A 17,688-nucleotide genomic window follows, 5' to 3' on the forward strand; every position below is an offset into this window, starting at 1 on the left:
CTCAATGCTTCTAAAAGGCATTATGTATGGCAATTTACTCTTCCCTTTGGAGAATATTGTCTTTGCTGTTTACTTTTTTTTTTGGCCGGGAGTCTTGCGCTCGTTTGGTGCGTTAGTTATAACCTCCCTTTTATAAAATTCAGTCATCAACTGTGATTCATGAATTAACTTTCAGTCATAATCAGAGCTGTATGTCACTTTTGTAACTTCTGAAAATGCTGATCAACTTGTGTTGCGTTCCTCCTTCCTGACAGCAAAATCAAAACATGAGTTTTTTCATTAAGTTCTCTTATCAAAGACCCATTTCTTTTACTTTCTCTGAATCTGGACACATTGATGCATTTCTGCATGACATGACTCTTTTGGAATGTTCACTGAATTCATGAATCATTTCACAGAATACTATTTTTGGATGAAGGTAAGTGGGAAACAAATATTGTATCTCACTTCCTTTCATTTTTTGAATTAATGACTGACCTGTAGCTGTCCATCTTTATCCTTGTTATTCTGAGTCCATGAAAAACTCCTTTTTGTTCTGGCCACACCAGGGACTTATCGTGGCATTTTCTTTTCTTTATAGCGAGGATGGTTCAGGAGAGTAACCATTCATTTAAGTTTCTGACAAAAGGATAAGTATTGAAACAGAGCCCAAACAGTGGTTGAATCTTTGAGAAAGGTGCATGTTTGAAATGTATCCTGAGAGTACTGTAGGAAACAGAAGTCAGTGAGGAATTTAATGTGGCGATTCTGAAGGAGCCCCATCTCTTCACTGAGGTCGTAAGGGTTCTTGATAATAAATCACAGAAGTGACCCTCATGGAAAAACATATGAACCGTATTGTCCAACATCAGCTGCAATATACATTTTTTTTCACAGAATAATTAGCTATTTAGCTGTTTTTCTATATAGCAAGGAATTGTCATTTTCCTGTAATGCTTTCTCCATTTGTGTCTTGTCTCCCTGTCCCTTAATTAGCCATTGTGCTGCAGGCAAATTGGTGGGTTATCCTATAATCCTAAATTCAGAGAGGTGCCTTCCCTTCTCTTCTTGAATTCATAATTCACACAGTTGAACATCTGTAGTTAATTCACTTGCCTGTTTGCCATCAGAGCATACAGAAAACAAGTCCATGAGCTTTTTCTCTGCAGGCAAGCTCCACACCTTTTTGGTGATACAGGAAAGAAACAAAGAATACCTGGAATGAAATTATGGCTGTGCAAGTCTGAAGAGAGTTTCATTTGCCCTGAATGTCCCTAAATTAGTAGGTGACAATAATCGTTAAGGAAGTTGCTGAAGTTGTAATTGGTATTTCTACTACCATACGTTGAGGTAGACAAAATCTATTATTTTCCTGCTGCTGACATATGAAGGTCACTTATGAGAGACACTGACTCAAGAAGCAGTGTCATTGCTAATGGAAAGAAAAAAGAGGCTGATGCTTAGGTATATTTTTAATAGCTTTTCTCAAATTATGTGGGTAGCTGCAATTTCATTATTTATTCTCAACTTATGAATCTCCAATAGCATTTACAGAAGCAGATAAGGGTTTTCAAAATCAAAGCTTAAAGTAGAGTGGACACAATTGCAGATGCTGATTTCTCAGACAAAATACCGTTTCAACTTTTGGGGCAAGTTTCAGTGTTTTGTAGTAACAAGACCCTGTAAAGAACAAAACACTGGTTAATGAGGTCTGTGTTTCATTTCTCTGTCTTTATATGGCACCCCATGGATCTTAATATTTGATATATTATTAAACATATAAAACTGACAGTAGTACTCAAGCTCAGTAATTATAAAACACTTGCTTATCTCTACAGAGCTCTGAGGCTCTATCAGGATAAACACTTAAGAGAATGTTTCATCTTCAGCAGAATAGACAATTTAATTTCAGTCTTGTATGATATATTTTTCCTGCCCATGGAGTACCAAAGTTCTTTACAAAACAATCAAATACATAGCAAAGTGAATATATGGACAAACATAGCAATTTGTATCATGCTCAGCAAATCTAAATGGATGTTTCATTCCAAAAACTGGATGAAATTCTGCTTGCTTAGTGTTTTGGTGAAAATAGAAATCTCATAGATTTCACTTATATTGGGTTGAATTTGAGATATTCCTTCCTACTATAGCCCAGAATGGTTTGAATTTTTCACACAGAGTTTGAACAATATAAGGAACAGAAATCAAAAGGCTTGATACCTGTATCTACCACAATATAGTCCTAGAATTATTCACAGTAACTATTAAGTTAACAATTTAAAATATACAGTAAGTGAAATGAATAATAGAAACTTTTCTAAATTCACAAATAGAATTAAAGGACTACTCTTGGGAAGCATATTGTCCACTGTACTTTACTATCGGTTCTTTCTTCAGAGATGATCTTGGAGGTTTCTTCCAACCTAGATCATTCTGTGATTCTGTGACTGGGATTTTCCCGTTTAAGCTTTAATCCCTTTGAAATGTAATTGGACACTCATCTTCCCCATAATCAGCTGCAAAGAGAAAGGAAAAAAGGACGTATGGTCCTTGTGGTCCGTATGGTAGGAGTGTTGATCTAGATGCGGGTAGGGCCATTTGTCCTTGTGCTTAGAGGAGAGACTGGTAGCAATGAAATATACTGGAGGGGAGGTGAGACCTACCTCAGACATATTTATGCTGATGTAGGTACTGTAAGTTGGAGGGAAAGTCATAAACCCATGCAGATTTGCTAGCCAAGAATGCAGCTTCAGAAGGCCTGGTTGTTACCTTTGGATGAAAAATGTGCAATAATGCAAATGTTTAGTAAATTAACAACCAAACTTTGCACACTTAAAAACTTTTACCAGTAGTTTTCTGCAACACTCTTTGGTCTGAAGGGAATCACATTGGTTGAGAGTCTAGTTCAGAGTGACTTTCAGGTTCAGATGCTACCCAAAATGCAGAGCTTTATTATTACTGAAGTAGTTAACCATTATACTGATGAAATGGATTCTGCCATACCTTGGTTACTTGAGTACCTAATCCAAATCTTGCATTCATGTTATTGAATTTCATGTTGTTTTTCTCTGAAACCACAGAAAGCAGAACATTTTTCATTTCGTCACGTTATGAAATCTTAAAGTAGTTCCTCTGTTGGCCAAACATGCAGCACACCACAGGAAAACAAAACAAAACAAAGGGAGTATATTGCTGATTTGTATCTGTATTTCAAACATAGATTACTACTTCCTTTTTGAAACACAGCACATGTGAAACAAGAAACACTGCTTACGTTATATTGCTTTACTTTGGCACTGACCTTAGTGTAACACCCCATATACTAGAGCTGAACTATCATCAGCACTGTAGCATTTTCATTGCATCTGATGGGCAATTGTATAGCAGTCCTAAAACTGCTATGGAAAAATGATCTAAGCCTCATATAAAATTTCAAATGGTGTAACTTTTCTGTATCTGAGGCTGTCTATATTTTGGGTGATGTACATTGTCTGTCTAGAAGCCATTGTGACAATTTTTACAATGGTTTACCAAAAAGGAAAAATAAAAATTTATAGAGGGATTAAAGATTAAAACTAATGGAAAATTATTAATAACATCATCTTATTAATGGGAGCTTATCCATTCAGCACTATTTTTTCTTCAAATAATGAGCGAACAAATATTAAGAAAAAAAAAATGAGTTGGTGCTTTTGTAAGGAAACATAGTATCTCACCTGACAATTGAAAATGCACATTTCCCTACTCCTAGCACTGCCAATTACTCTGCTTTTCACTATTTTAGAGTATTTTGAAAGCTAATGATATTTACATAGAGGAAAAGGATATGAAAATGAAGTAATTAATTATACAACAGGATTTGATCTATGCTGGCACCAGAAAAAAAATCACCCTGCTCTGAGGACAGGCCTTGTAAATGTATATAGCTTTCCTTTATTTTTCAAAACCATGACTTGTGATTATTAGATGCCCAGCTGAAGTACCTAGAGGTAGATACTGAAGTTCCTAGTGTCTTTCACAACACCTACTTTACTCCCTGCTAAAATCATTGCCCGTTTTGACATCATAAATCCTACTGAGTCAATAAAAAACTATACTCTACTGTGCTATATATATTTGTAACAACTTTCTCTCTTTTGGAAATGTTTCTCTCCTATACAGAATTTCTAAGCCATGCCAGCCTGATTTATGACTTTTATGATTTCCTACAATGTCTTCAACTGTGGTCACAATGCCTGTTTCTAGTTCATGTTATATCATATATGACTGCAAACTGTTTAAGGCTAAAGAGAAATGGATTCATCCATTTTACTAACTAAACCTGTGCTATTTCTTTGGACACTGTTTGCTGTCAGTATTGATAGTTTTGTAACAAATAATGTCCACAGGCTGAGTTTTCCTAATGGGCATCAACTAGACAGCATTGTATGGTCTTGGAAGCAAAACAGCAATTTCAGATTGTAGGAATAAAATATAAACTAAAATATGGTCATGACAGAGATACATTGAATGATGGTGTTGACACAATGTGCCATTTCTGAACCATTACTGGGAAAAAACGCATTTCAGTCTTTTTGAAGTACCTACCATGTTCATGATAATATGAACTGCTGTGCAGGATAAATAGCTATAAAACCATTTTCACTACATTAATTTTTAAAATGTTTATTGTTCATTTTTGAAATGAACTATAAGTTTAGACTACATCTCAGCCTTACTGTATGGGTATTCAGATCATGGCATGTAGAGCTATAAAATTACCATACTTGTATGTATTAATCAATGATGTATATTTAAATGTATTTAATACAGTAAGGCTTTATTTTTCATACAGACCTCCTTCAGCAATTTCCTGTAGTGATGATTGTATAAGCACCTGAGCAATAACAGTAACACTAAACACTATTTAATACCAAATAAGAGGTCAGATTAGAGGTATTATTCCTTCTTGTTTCTGAGTTTTCTAAATATTTTATGAGTTTCAACTTTGGAATGTTTGAATTAATCTGTCTCATATTCTTTATTGCATTCTATGTTCAACTGTACTTTTAAAGCAGGAAATTCAGGGAATTTTAAGTAGGTAGGAAATGTTATATTGTTTTTATCTGCTAAATTAAGGCACATAAAAGTTTGTGCTGTCTTTTGAAAACACTGAAAATAAGATGAATCAGCATTTTTTAATATATGTGATTTAAGATGCAAAATCCTGAATTACTGAAGGCAAAGACTACTCAGGCTTTTGTGACCCTTCCTGATATTTCTCAATTTATAAATGAAGCCAATTTACCCTTGGCTTCTGTGAAGTCTCATAATAAATGTGGTTTCTAACAACAGCAAATTCAGAAGTTAGAAAAAGGGAACTTTCTTTTGTCTAATAAAAGAAACAAAGCTGGTGGTCTCCATGAGGAGATAAAATCTGTGCAAATGCAGGTCCTTACCTTCACTAATTAAATGGAAAGAATAGTTTGAAAACAGCTTCACAAAATAGGATTCCTGCAGAGTTTCTACTTGCTTTTACTTATAGTTTTGTTTAGAAATCTTGTTTCCAGGATTATATATAAACTTTTTTTTTTTTTGATGCAACCAGGATGGTAATTTTAAGTGAAACAATCACTAAAATGTAGAAGATATGCATGTTTGAAGCTTTTAGCCAGTATGATGAGAAATACACATCAATAGGAAATGAAAATGGATGCTAACTAGCATACGTAACAAGAGTAGCAAAAAAGAAAAAAAAAAGAAAGCTACAAAGCTGGGCCATTAATATGGTATCATGCATTCCTTTAGTGTGTATGCTAGTGTATTTAATCACTGCCACTTATAACTCGATGTTCAAGACTTAAAAATCAAATTACACTTTTTATTTCTACTAATGTTCTTTACACAGGAAGGAGACAGTGTCAGCTCATTACTGCACTATTCTCCCATGGCTCTTTCCTGAGGGTGAAAAGTACCATACCAAATAATTTGTACTGAGTGGAAAAAGCTTTTTAAAAGAACTGTAAACAGTAGGGAAAGAAAAAAAAAAAAAAAAGGAAGAAAATGGAGGAAGATAAGAAATTAACTTCCTAACAATTATCATTTTTTTTCATAATTCCTATTTCAGTTCCTATGGACTTAATGAAGAAAAAAGCCTACTAAAGTTTTTTGTTTGTTTTGTTTTGTATTAAATATAGAAAGAAATCACATTGGTTAAAAAATCAATACTTACCACTGCTGGATTCAAATGTCTGGTTTCTTGCAGTGCACTGTATATTCTTAACCACGAGTCAAAATGTCTTCTTGCTAAAATTATGCATGTGACGAGCACTATGCAGCCTAATGGAAGCCACATTAGAATCTGCACATAAAAGAAAAGATGTTTTCTTTTGATTACTTTTTCTGATTACAAAAGCTCTAGGTAGAGGCTACTAGGTAGGGATCAGAACCCTTTTCTATATGCTGGTCCATTATTCCCTTAACTATTGCTTTGCCATTATATTAATATGATTTGGGGATTCAGGAAAGTCAGAGAAGAGAGCCACTTTATACTTGTTGTTTGGCTGGTTGGTTGGTTTGGCTTAGTTTGGTGTGTTGTGTTGGTTTGTTTGTTTTTTGGTCTGTGCCCTAACACTTGGATTAGAAAATGAGCATATATTCATTTTTAAAATGTAGGGTACTTGTTGTGGTTTAACCCATCCGGCAGCTAAGCGCCATACAGCTGCGAATCAGAAAAAAAATGATAGCCTGTGGGTTGAGATAAAGACAGTTTATTAAGACAGAAAAGAAAGGAAAATAATAATGATAATACTACTACTAATAATAATGTGTATGACACAAGTGATGCACAATGCAATTGCTCACCACCCGCTGACCGATGCCCAGCCTATCCCCGAGCAGCCCGGCCCCCCACTCCGGCCAGCCACCCCTATATATTGTTTAGCATGACGCCAGATGGTATGGAATACCCCTTTGGCCAGTTTGGGTCAGCTGTCCTGGGTCTGTCCCCTCCCAGCTCCTGCTGCACCCCCAGCCTGCCCGCTGGCAGGACAGAGCGAGAAGCCGAAAAGTCCTTGGCCTGGTGTAAGCACTGCTCTGCAACAATTAAAACATCAGCATGGTATGAACATTATTTTCATCCTAAATCCCAAACGCAGCACCCTATCAACTACTAGGAGGAAAATTAACTCTATCCTACCCAAAACCAGGACAGTAGTGCGCACACAATGTGAGAATCTCAGATTAGTCCCTTTTAATTTATGGCATTGTCAAGAGTGTGTATGTCCCGTGATGCACCAAGGAATATGCTTCACTGAGTATGATATCTCTTATCTAATTTTTTTAATTGACTTTTTTTTTCCCAAAAATTTATAGAATTGATAAGGAATTGGAGTAATGTTTTAATTATGTTTTTTAAATATTCAGTTCTATTTCAAAATGTTGTATTCTGGTAAAGTTATCCACTATAAAAATTCTTAGCAATTTCTTTAATCTGTGAAGTAATTCTTCTTATGTTTTTAAAAAGAGCAATAGAAGTTACTTGGTCATGAGCTAGTATACATAGGTGCACCTTTGACAACTTCAGAGAATGGTGCTTATTTACTGTGACTGGAGATGTGCTCCAGAGGTATACAAAATACTTTGTGCTAAACTGCCTCTGTAGAAGCATAGGAAGTAGTAGAAACACAAGAAAAATGTTCTATTTCTTCCAGGTCTGGAACAGATATTATGCAAACCCTACAACTCTACTGGTGCACGCTGCCTTGCAGGGAATGAAGTTACGCCATCAAAATATTCAGACAAATATTGACAACTAGCTGTGCAAACTGAGCGTTTCCTCTGTGAACTGTAAGTAAAAAGTTATGACATACCAGATCGTTACATAAATTTCTGTTTCACCCAATACATATGATGCCACCTGCTGAACTGCTTGTTGTTTTTCCTGTCTGTCAGGGAATAGTGGGGGGACTGGTGCTCTTTAACTTGTTTGTTGATCTGTATTTTTTTTCTCTCAGATGTGTAGTAGGATGTGTGTAGCATATATTTACCTATGCATGCATACCAAATACATAGCAGATTGAAATACTGTTCATAACTGCAAGGGTTCAGTGCTTCTTGTTGAAAGCAAGCCATAAATCACGGAGTTTTATCTTTTTGGATGATACTATTTGCAGCATAGCATCCTGCATATTTTTAGCCTAGCAATCCACAGAAGTATTTGAGTGAGAAGGCTTCTTTACTCCCTGCCACTTTTGCCAATGAGAATGCAGTTCAGAGTGACTTGTTTGTTCGTGGTTGGGAACGAGATGCTGTAAGAGAAAGGGAATGTGAGAGGCAAAAGCTGAGAGAACAAATCAGAAATAGCAGAAATCTTGACTCTGTTATTTGCACTCTGCAAACACCCTTGTTGAACATAATTATCTTACTGAAAAGCTTTTTCAGTACAGTTCATAGATCACAATAATTACTGAGCAAAGTTAATTTAAAACAAAACATATATGTATATATATATTTGCACCGTTCCACTTGTGGATTTTGCTTATGTTTCCAGGTGCTTCACAGTTTTAAAAGCTGAAAGATCATTGTCTTAAAAAGTTACATGATGTAGGTGCCAGAGCAATACAGCAATGGCAAAATGTTGGTGGGCAGCACGTCTAGAGCAATGCTGCATGTCCTGTTCTGGTAGGTTAGAATACCAAGCACTCCTTATTACTCTCTTTTTACTTTTTGGCACTGCGAGGTAATGTGGACCTCAGAACTGGCAACAGTGTAGCCCTCATGTCAAGGTCCTTCCAACAGTGAAACAGTTTGATCTGTTCTCTTTCCTCTGAACACCTTTGGTAGCTTTTTTCTGTGCTTATTAGACACTGAAGCTTTTTGTTTTCTTTTGCTCCCCCCCCCCCCCCCCCCCCCCCCCCCCCCCAAAAAAAAAAGTACTTCTCCCTCCCAAGCCAATAGTTTTGGAGAGAATTGTTAAAATTATTCTCTGATCTAGGATTATGTAATTCAAATACAAAGACCATCAAAGACATGCAGCGCTAATGAGACACTTTTTCATTACTCTCTTTTCCTGAGATCTAGGGTCAGCTCACCCAAGGGACTCCCTCAGCTGCACACTCAGGAGCCCAGGTTTTGTATTTTGCTATAGTCTGTACTATAGTCCTCTAAATAACGGCATCTATTAGCATTTTGATGAGACCCTACAGGCCCCCTGCTGCTATTTCCTTGCAACTCTCTCCAGACATGATGTGCCATGCTATCACATACTCTCCAACTGTACTACCTCCTGCACACCGTCTTAGCCCATACTTGCATCAGTCTGCCAGCAACTCGCAATATCTTTCATCCTTCAGCTTTCATTCTGTTGCACCTAGACCCATCATTTTACCTTAAATGTACTTTTCACAGTGCATTACCACTTTCACCCTAGGAGCCTGACCATCAGGTGCCCATTTCCCTCCTATTGAGCGCTCCCAGCTCCGTTCCCTGGACTTGCACTCCTCTTCTGCCTTGTGTCTGCATGCAGGTGTGCAAGCCCTGACCCTAACCCAGGTGCTTGGCAAGCAGTGGCTGGGCTGGGGATGTGCCAGCCTCGGGGCACCAGCTTTACCGAGGGCAGTACACCACTTAGTGCCACTTAGCACAGGACAGCAAGTTGTTGTGCATCACTTCTTCCAGGGTGCAGGCTTTTACCTTGTGTACTTAGTGTTAAGTAGCCAAGGAGTTTCAGTCTGACTCTTGTTTATTGTAGGTAAGATCAGGGGGTAAGCAAGATGCAGCTGAAGAGTGGTAGGTCATTGCTAGGTGGTGGCCTGTTCGGATGGCTGTGCACATGGTCTGTGGTCGAGAGGCAGGCTGAACTGCCTCAACTATCACAAAAAAAAAAAAAAAAAAAACCAACAACAAAAAAAAAAAACAACAACAAAAAAACATAATATGAGCAGTGACTCAACTGGTGCCAAGTCTGTTGGGCATCTAACTCTTGTCATTGCCTTGATGGATGGCCTTGGCTGAATCTCTTGCTCTGCATATGCCTTGCTTTCCTTCTCTGTGAAATTTATGTAATGTTATCAAATTGCTTGGAAAGCACTCTTGAGATCTAGTCGTAAGCAGACAATGTAAGAGCTAGGTTTATTTCATTATTAATTTGCTTTCCTATCACTCATTATATCTAACTTTGGGGCTTGCTTTCTTTTCTGTTACTTTAAAGTTTAGTACTTTACTGTTATCTTTCATTTGTGTGGCTGTAATTTTGGATGTCAGTGCATACTTAGTATCTAAGTAGTATACAAGTATGTGCTTACTGACCTTACTTTTTAGAATAAACTTTCTTCAAGTATTTGTTGCCTGCCTAAAGACTTTTTATAAACTCCTTAGTCATTAAAGTTGCTAGTTTTCACCATGAAATACAGCAGTGGAAAACATAAGTATGTCTGTTTGAATTTTAAAGTATGCCTGCATTTTGTTTTCTCAGAACTCAGTCCTGCAAGGTGATGAACAGTTTGTCCTGATGATTTCAAATGAACTGTTCACATATTTAAGTGTTAATGAGATAAATATGTGCTTTGTTGGATTAGATTCTGCTGGACAAAGACCATTAAAATTTAGATATTCTGCCACACTGAGAAGAAACTAATTTCATAGATAAAGACTGAACACCACAGGGGCAGGGTTTCTTAAACACTTCCAAAATGACACTTGTAACTTGTATTTATCCAACTTTTTATAATATAGATTATATTGTCTCAAGGTATTTTATTTTATTATTTTTGAAAGACTGTCATCATGTGTAACTACCAAAGAACAAACTTAAGATTTTTATTTTTATTTTCCATAAACTGATATGAATCTAGACACCCACCTTATATGCCTAATTTTAGCCTAAAACTTGTTTTTACATCTCATGGAAAAATAGAGGTCTGCAGCACATTTGCTGACGCATCCTTAACTATAGCATTGCTACTGGGTTCCTCTGTAATACAGTACATATTTCTTTGTGAAAGAACTGAAAGCTGCAATAATAAAGCTTAACTTTATGGTATCGAAATTCTCTGTGTTTGTACCTCCAGGGAGAAAAACAATTAGAGAAAGACAATCTACCTAAATAGGCTGGGAAACTGAATTGCTCTGTCTATGCTTCATTACCCTCCCTCTTTCTCATCTCACACTTTCCACAAATAGCATGATTATGTTTACCTGACATCTTCATGCTTCCCTGCTGAGCAGGCTGAGGAAGCCTGGCAGCTGAGATCAGCTGTGCTTTCTATGGAGAACGAATTATATTTTTATTTAAAGGGTCCAAATCTTGAGCCATTTCAGTGAGAAGCTTCAGAGTGTCCCTGAGCTCAGGTAGGGAGCAGAATATATGAAATGACAGTGGGCATTTTTATTTTATTTTTTTTTTTTAAAAAAAAGGATCCTTGACAGTAATGAGTATTAGCTTGGCTGACAAAATGTTGATACATCCTTAGTTGCTTGATACAGAGGCATAGTTGGAGAATCTAAATGTTAACTCTGTGACCTGAATGCACTCTTGACTAATTTTTCTGGAAGGTGCCTCTTTTCAAAAGTTCTTCAAGAATGCTTCTTTTCAGAAGCTATTTTGCCCTGCAAAATTAGCTCCTAAGAGTTGCACTGAAATAAAATGCCTTTTTACAGATAAAAATCTAAATATAAAGAAAAAAGATCTAGAATAAGCTCTGCAGTGAAAGTTATCAAATGTTTTTTCAGTGACTGCTTTGGAGAACTGAATCTTAAATCCAGAAGAGCAAAAAGACTTGAGAAATACACAGGCTGCCTTTATAAGGAGCAAGTATTTTATTTTTCAGACTTCTCAGGTAATGGAGAAGAATTCAGCACTTTCTTGTTCTGAATTGCCAAGTTATAAATCTGAATAACTAAACTACAGATAATTGGACACAATTCCTCAAATTAGAAACCAATATTACATGTGAGAATTAACGACATTTCATTATGCATTACTGTCTACATTAATAAACTATGACTGTATTAGTTTTAGCAGCAGCATACAAGCCTCTATTTCTTGTAGCCCCTGGGATCTTGCTCTAAATCTAGTTTTAATCTAATGCTGTAGGAGCTGCAGAATAACTGGACTTGAATTCAGCTGCATGTTAGTTTAAAGCACCCAGCTATACTCTGTGAAAACACTGTCATGGAATATGCAGGCACCTGTGTATCTACATGTAAAGTCATAGTCAACATAATATTAGGCTTAATATTATTAGCCTAAAACCCTGCTTCTACGTTTGCTTTCCCAGCAGCTGAAAAGACACTGACTGGCAGAATTTCTGCTTTTCTCTATTTTCATCTTACAGTGACCATGATCTGACCATGCTCTTCAGGTGCCAAAAGCTTCTTCAAGACTCAAGGTCCTGAATAACTAGAACTCAAGATTTGTTCCATATTTTAGAAAATGTCGTCATATGTAGAGCATGGAATTAATAGGCACCCCTGCTTTTCTGCCCTTCCACTGGTACCTCCTGTTGCTTGTTACAGTTAAAGACACTTCACTAATGTGATGACTTGGCAACTGTCTTGAACTTTCCTTAAATACACTGTATTAAAATGAAATATGTAGATTTTGATCCTACTTTCACTGTTAGTGAACAACATAAGCTAGAGTAGTTGAAATCAGAGTGATTAGCTTGGATGAAGACATGATTACCTTTCCAACCACCACCCCTAATTCCTGCTCCATCATCTCAAAGCTAAGACATCCTGCAACATTACAATAAGTTGCGGATATTTCTGGCCAACAAACCTGAATCTGTTAGCAGACCTGCATTAATCATTGTGGGTGTCATGTTATTACTGGAAAATTGTGGATAAACAGGCAAACAGGCAGAAAGCTCACAAATTCATACTTCAAAGGACCTTGGAATTCATATTCATAATTTGTTTCAGGATAAATGCAGCAATACCTAGGCAACAATCATAGCCTTATTTGACCTTAGACAATTATGGCATCACAGTTCCACTCACCAAAACTCATAACATAAGGAAAGATGTCTCAAAAGACTTGGAAATATCAGCAGGATAGTTATGATTCATTTAATGTGCAATAACCAAAGACAAGCTATTGACCTCCTGTGTGTGTTACAGCAAGGAAGGGAGGGGTAGCTATTGCAAGGCAGTAAAATAACGTCATGCACCTTGCTCTCATTTATTAATAGTACCTGGAGATCTAAACATTTTATATTACACTGATCTAGGCTCAGATCCTTCAGTCACTAATTTTATGCAAAAGAGTATTATTGCATTAACATTTTTAATGCATTTCATACAATCATAGAACAGCTTGTGTAGGGAGGGACATTAAAGATCATCTATTTCCACCCCCCCCGCCATAGGCAGGGATGCCACCCACTAGATCACATTACCCAGATCTTCATCCAACCTGGCCTTGAATACCTCCATGGTATCCACAACTTCTCTGGCCAATCTGTTCCAGTGCCTCACCACCTTTAGAGTGAAAAATTTCCTCCTAACACCTAGTCTAAATATCCCCTCTTTTAGTTTAAAACCATTCACCCTTGTCCTGTCATTATCTGTTCAAGCAAAAAGTTGTTCTCCATCTTTTTTATAAGCCACCTTTAAGTACTGAAATACTGCAACAAGGTCTCCCTGGAGCCTTCTCTTCAGGCTGAACAACCCCACTCAGTGCTCTCAACCTTTCTTCATAGGAGAGGTGCTCCAGCCCTCTGATCATCTTCATGGCCCTCCTCTGGACTTGCTCTAACAGGCCCACATCTTTCTTGTGCTGGGGGCACCAGACCTGGACTCAGCACTCCAGGTGGGGCCTCACAAGGGCAGAGTAGAGGGGGATAATCACCTCCCTCCACCTTCCCACCCCTCTGTTGGTGCAGCCCAGGACACAGTTGGCCTTCTGGGCTACAAGCGTGCACTGCTGGCTTACATTGAACCTTTATTCTACCAGAACCCCCAAGTCCTTCTCCGCAAGGCTGCTCTCAGTGAGTTCTTCTCCCAGTCCGGACTCATGTCTGGGATTGCCCTGACCCAGCCACAGTACGTTGCACTTAGACTTGTTGAACCTCATTTGGTTCATGTGGGCCCAGTTCTCAGGCTTATCCAGATCCCTTTGGATGTCGTCTCTTCCTTCTTTGTTATCAACTGCACCACTCAGCTTGGTGTCATCTTCAAACTCACTGAGGGTGCACTCTATCCCATCGTCTGTGTCATTGATGAAGATATTGAAAAGCATCTGTCCCAAGACAGACCCCTGAGGGACACCACTAGTTACCAGCCTCCATCCGGACACAGAGCCATTGACCACCACTCTGGGTGCAGCCTTCGAGCCAATTCCTTATCCATCTAATAGTCCACGCTTCAAATCCATCTCTTTCCAATCTGGAGCTCAGGATGTCATGGGAGACTGTGTCAAAGGCCTTGCAGAAGTCCAGGTAGGTGACATTGTTTTACCATGTTGATTGATGCAGTCACTCCATCATAGAAGGCTACAAGATTGGTCAGGCCCTTGGTGAAGCCATGCTGGCTATCTTAGATCGCCTCCTTGTCTTGCATATGCCTTGGCATTGCTTCCAGGAGGATCTGTTCTATGATATTGCCAGGCACAGAAGTGAGATGAGACACAGAGGTGATCTATACATTTGTATAGATGTTTAATTTCTACAAATAATGTTTAATTCATTTTTCCAAACAACACAAAACAATGCAAGGGACCAGACTACTTGCTATGATTTGTATGTTTGTGGCTTCCCTATTCTTTGTGCTGCTATAAAAAATAATAGCCATTTAAGGTTTCATGAGTTTTTCTTGCCAGTTAACTCGAACTTAATGACTCTTGGGTTTATGATCTGTCTCCCGACCACGTTTTGTCTCCTAGAGCCAAGAAAGTATTGATATGAGCCAACACTGTCATTCACCATTTACCTTAGAAACAATCTTATACACTCTTGTGTATAAGAGCCACTTACACAATCTTGATAGCCTTTCCTCTGCTTTGTTTCCAGTGTAGTACAGATTTGTCAATGCAGAATGCAGTGTGGCTTTTTTTTTTTTTTTTCCTCCAGTGGAGTTTCTCTCAAATGTTCGCACATTTCTATCATGGAATTGACAGCATTAAACTTATTGTAACCCATTATGGTCTAATGAAAATGAGAGTAGAAATGTACTCAGACATAGACTTCAGAGATCTTTGCCCATAAATGGGTTTAAATTCTAAGAAAGACTGAACAAAAGTGGATCTCTCAGCTCTGCATAGAGTCATTGGTTGAGGGTCTAGACCTTAAAGTGAGAGAGAGAGCAGTACGCTGAGGCAGGACCCAGCTCCAAAACAATGATCTCTAGAACTAGTAACCATAGGATTGTCTTGGTGGGCTGCTTTGTTGACCCAGTTATTCCTGGCAGAAGGCTGCCTTGATGCAACTTTGCTGCTTTTAGAAACCAAGCTGACGTTTCTGTACCGTGAAGTGCCCTGCTATGTAGCTGTATCGGGTCATTCAGAACTAGCTGCAAGATTTCTGTATTGCAGCACATTTCACAGTGTTCGGCTTACCTGGAGAGCCCTTTCTGAAGGTGTGCACTGTCTGCTAAACTAGAGATTGGTTAGATGCACAGAAATTGTCTTGGTTTTCTGTTGATATTAAAAAGAAATGAGAGAGCAAAAAAAAAAAAAAAAGGAAAGTGCACCTTGCTAGTGCTGTTTCTTGAGAAATAGCAATAAACAAGTCCATTATTAATAACCCAATAAAAAACTCTTCTGCACTAAATATATTGGGTCAGCTTTGTGATGGGTGTCAGTCTGCCTACTTCCACTGATTAAAATAAAACTGCAGTGATTTACACCTGTGTTGACTCAGCACACTTGCCCTTGTAAGTAGCCTGTGATAAAATAGACAAATAAATAAAATAAAAGCACAAATCCGGTATGATATAGATATTGCTTAAATAATTCATTATGGCTGCAGGGATAGAAGTAAATACAAAGAAAAATGCTTGCCTTTTGAAATACTAGCTAGAGCAAAGGTTTTTTTTTTTTTTTTTTTTTTTCTGGGCTGGGGTAGCTCATATTTTCTTGCTACATACTCTTCAAGAACTTATAAAAGTGCACAACTCTTTAGGGTCTCACTTATTTATGTGGTGAAGCTGACATAGTCCCATAGATCTAAACACTGTTCACAACTCTGAGCACTGAAACAAATGTGGCCATGTAGCGTATAAACCTGCAGTCCATTTATTAAGTCTGAGAACAGCTCTACTGCTATTAAACCCCTGTCCAGCTTCTTAATGATGTCTCTCTGTTGTTAAGTTGCTCGGCTTTCTTTAGCGCTGTGATAGAGCGGCACTTTGGCTGAATCACAAATGTGGCCCTTGTACCTGAATTATGCAGTACTCAGTAGATGGCTGCTAGTCACCATGTCTGCTTAATGCTAAATAGTTACTGTTAATTGAATAGTAAAATAGAGGGGGATTTCAAATAAGAGTTACCAGGCTGTGTTTATGTTTACCCCTTTTGTAGAAACCAATGGCTCACCTAAATAGGAACTCATCACCTGTATGACACTGCAGCTTTCAATAGGTGTGGAAAAACATCTATTCAGAAAAAAAAAATAATAATAACAATTTATGGTCCTGTAAAAACAATGGAAAGATTTGTACCACATCAGTCACTTGAAACATTGTTGTTGTTGTTTTAATTCTTTGCATACTTGAAATGTTGGTTATTTCATTAGATTTTTTGTCATGAAATATCTATTTTCATATTGAAATCTACTGTATTTTATAATTTTTTACTGCAAAACTCAGAAACAAATCACTCCAAAGTCCCATATTGAGCAAGGCAACTGACTGGTTCTAGTACATGTGAAAAAAAATAAAAATGAAAATAATAATAATAAATAGGTTTTAGTGATGAGATGCTCTAATTATTTTTCAAGGTATCTAAAAGGTCTCTACTTAAGTTTATGGATCTTATTGATGACTTTCTGGTTTCTTCAGTTCTATGTGAGTCAAGTATATCCACTGTCAGACTGTACCAAAGTCATGAGAAATATTCCCAAGGCAGGCTTTTCAGTGATACTTAACATGTGGCCTCCCAGCCGTACGTAGCTCCAGACACAAGCAAGTGAATCAGAACTTTGCTTTTTGGCCAACAGCCTTTTTTCTGCCTTGTCTTGGGGGGAAGCAATTGTGATGATGTGAGCGCTAACAGATCCTGCCTCACCCTTTCAAAGAGTTACAGAAATGATGGGGAAAAAATATATCCTCTTTTCAGTAAGTGGGAGAGAAGAAGCCATGTAGCTTGTAGTTACATGGCTTGTAGCATGGCCATGTAGCATCTAGTTACACTTTACCACAAATGAAGTTCAGGGCAAGAAGTTGGCATTGCTTCATGTTTGTTTATGACTGTATTTTGCCACCAGCAGTTCTTGTGTAGATATCTGCTCTTTAACCAATAAAAGCTTTGAAATGAAATTGTCTGTAAAGGTAGTGTGCAAAGCTATCTAAGTGTGACCTTCTTACAAGTGCAGGCCTTTATTCTATTAGGCTTTATTGTCATACTTATGTGCAGAATAGAAGTGTGTAAAAAAGTCTCAACTTTTACAGTTAACATATGAAAGAATTGAAAACAGCATGTGAAAACATGCAGTTTAAGAGCTGCCAGATTGGTTTCAGCCAGCATCTTGTGTCTAGAAGTATCAGAATTAGGTCCAATGGCACATGGTG

The 17,688-nt window shown here is 37.7% G+C and overlaps 1 long non-coding RNA gene across 2 annotated transcripts in view; it reads left to right on the plus strand.

Annotated features, from left to right (window-relative positions):
* The window catches only part of LOC106041252 (uncharacterized), a 120,153-nt gene that overhangs the window by 38,113 nt on the left and 64,352 nt on the right, over window positions 1-17,688 (plus strand). For both annotated transcript variants that reach the window (XR_007158632.2, XR_001210405.3), the window contains exon 2: window positions 7,674-7,809. This is a non-coding gene — a long non-coding RNA (uncharacterized lncRNA). The remainder of the gene's footprint in view (window positions 1-7,673; window positions 7,810-17,688) is intronic.

This window comes from Anser cygnoides, chromosome 4, assembly GCF_040182565.1.
Source record: "Anser cygnoides isolate HZ-2024a breed goose chromosome 4, Taihu_goose_T2T_genome, whole genome shotgun sequence".
In the NCBI taxonomy this organism is placed as follows: Eukaryota; Metazoa; Chordata; class Aves; order Anseriformes; family Anatidae; genus Anser; species Anser cygnoides.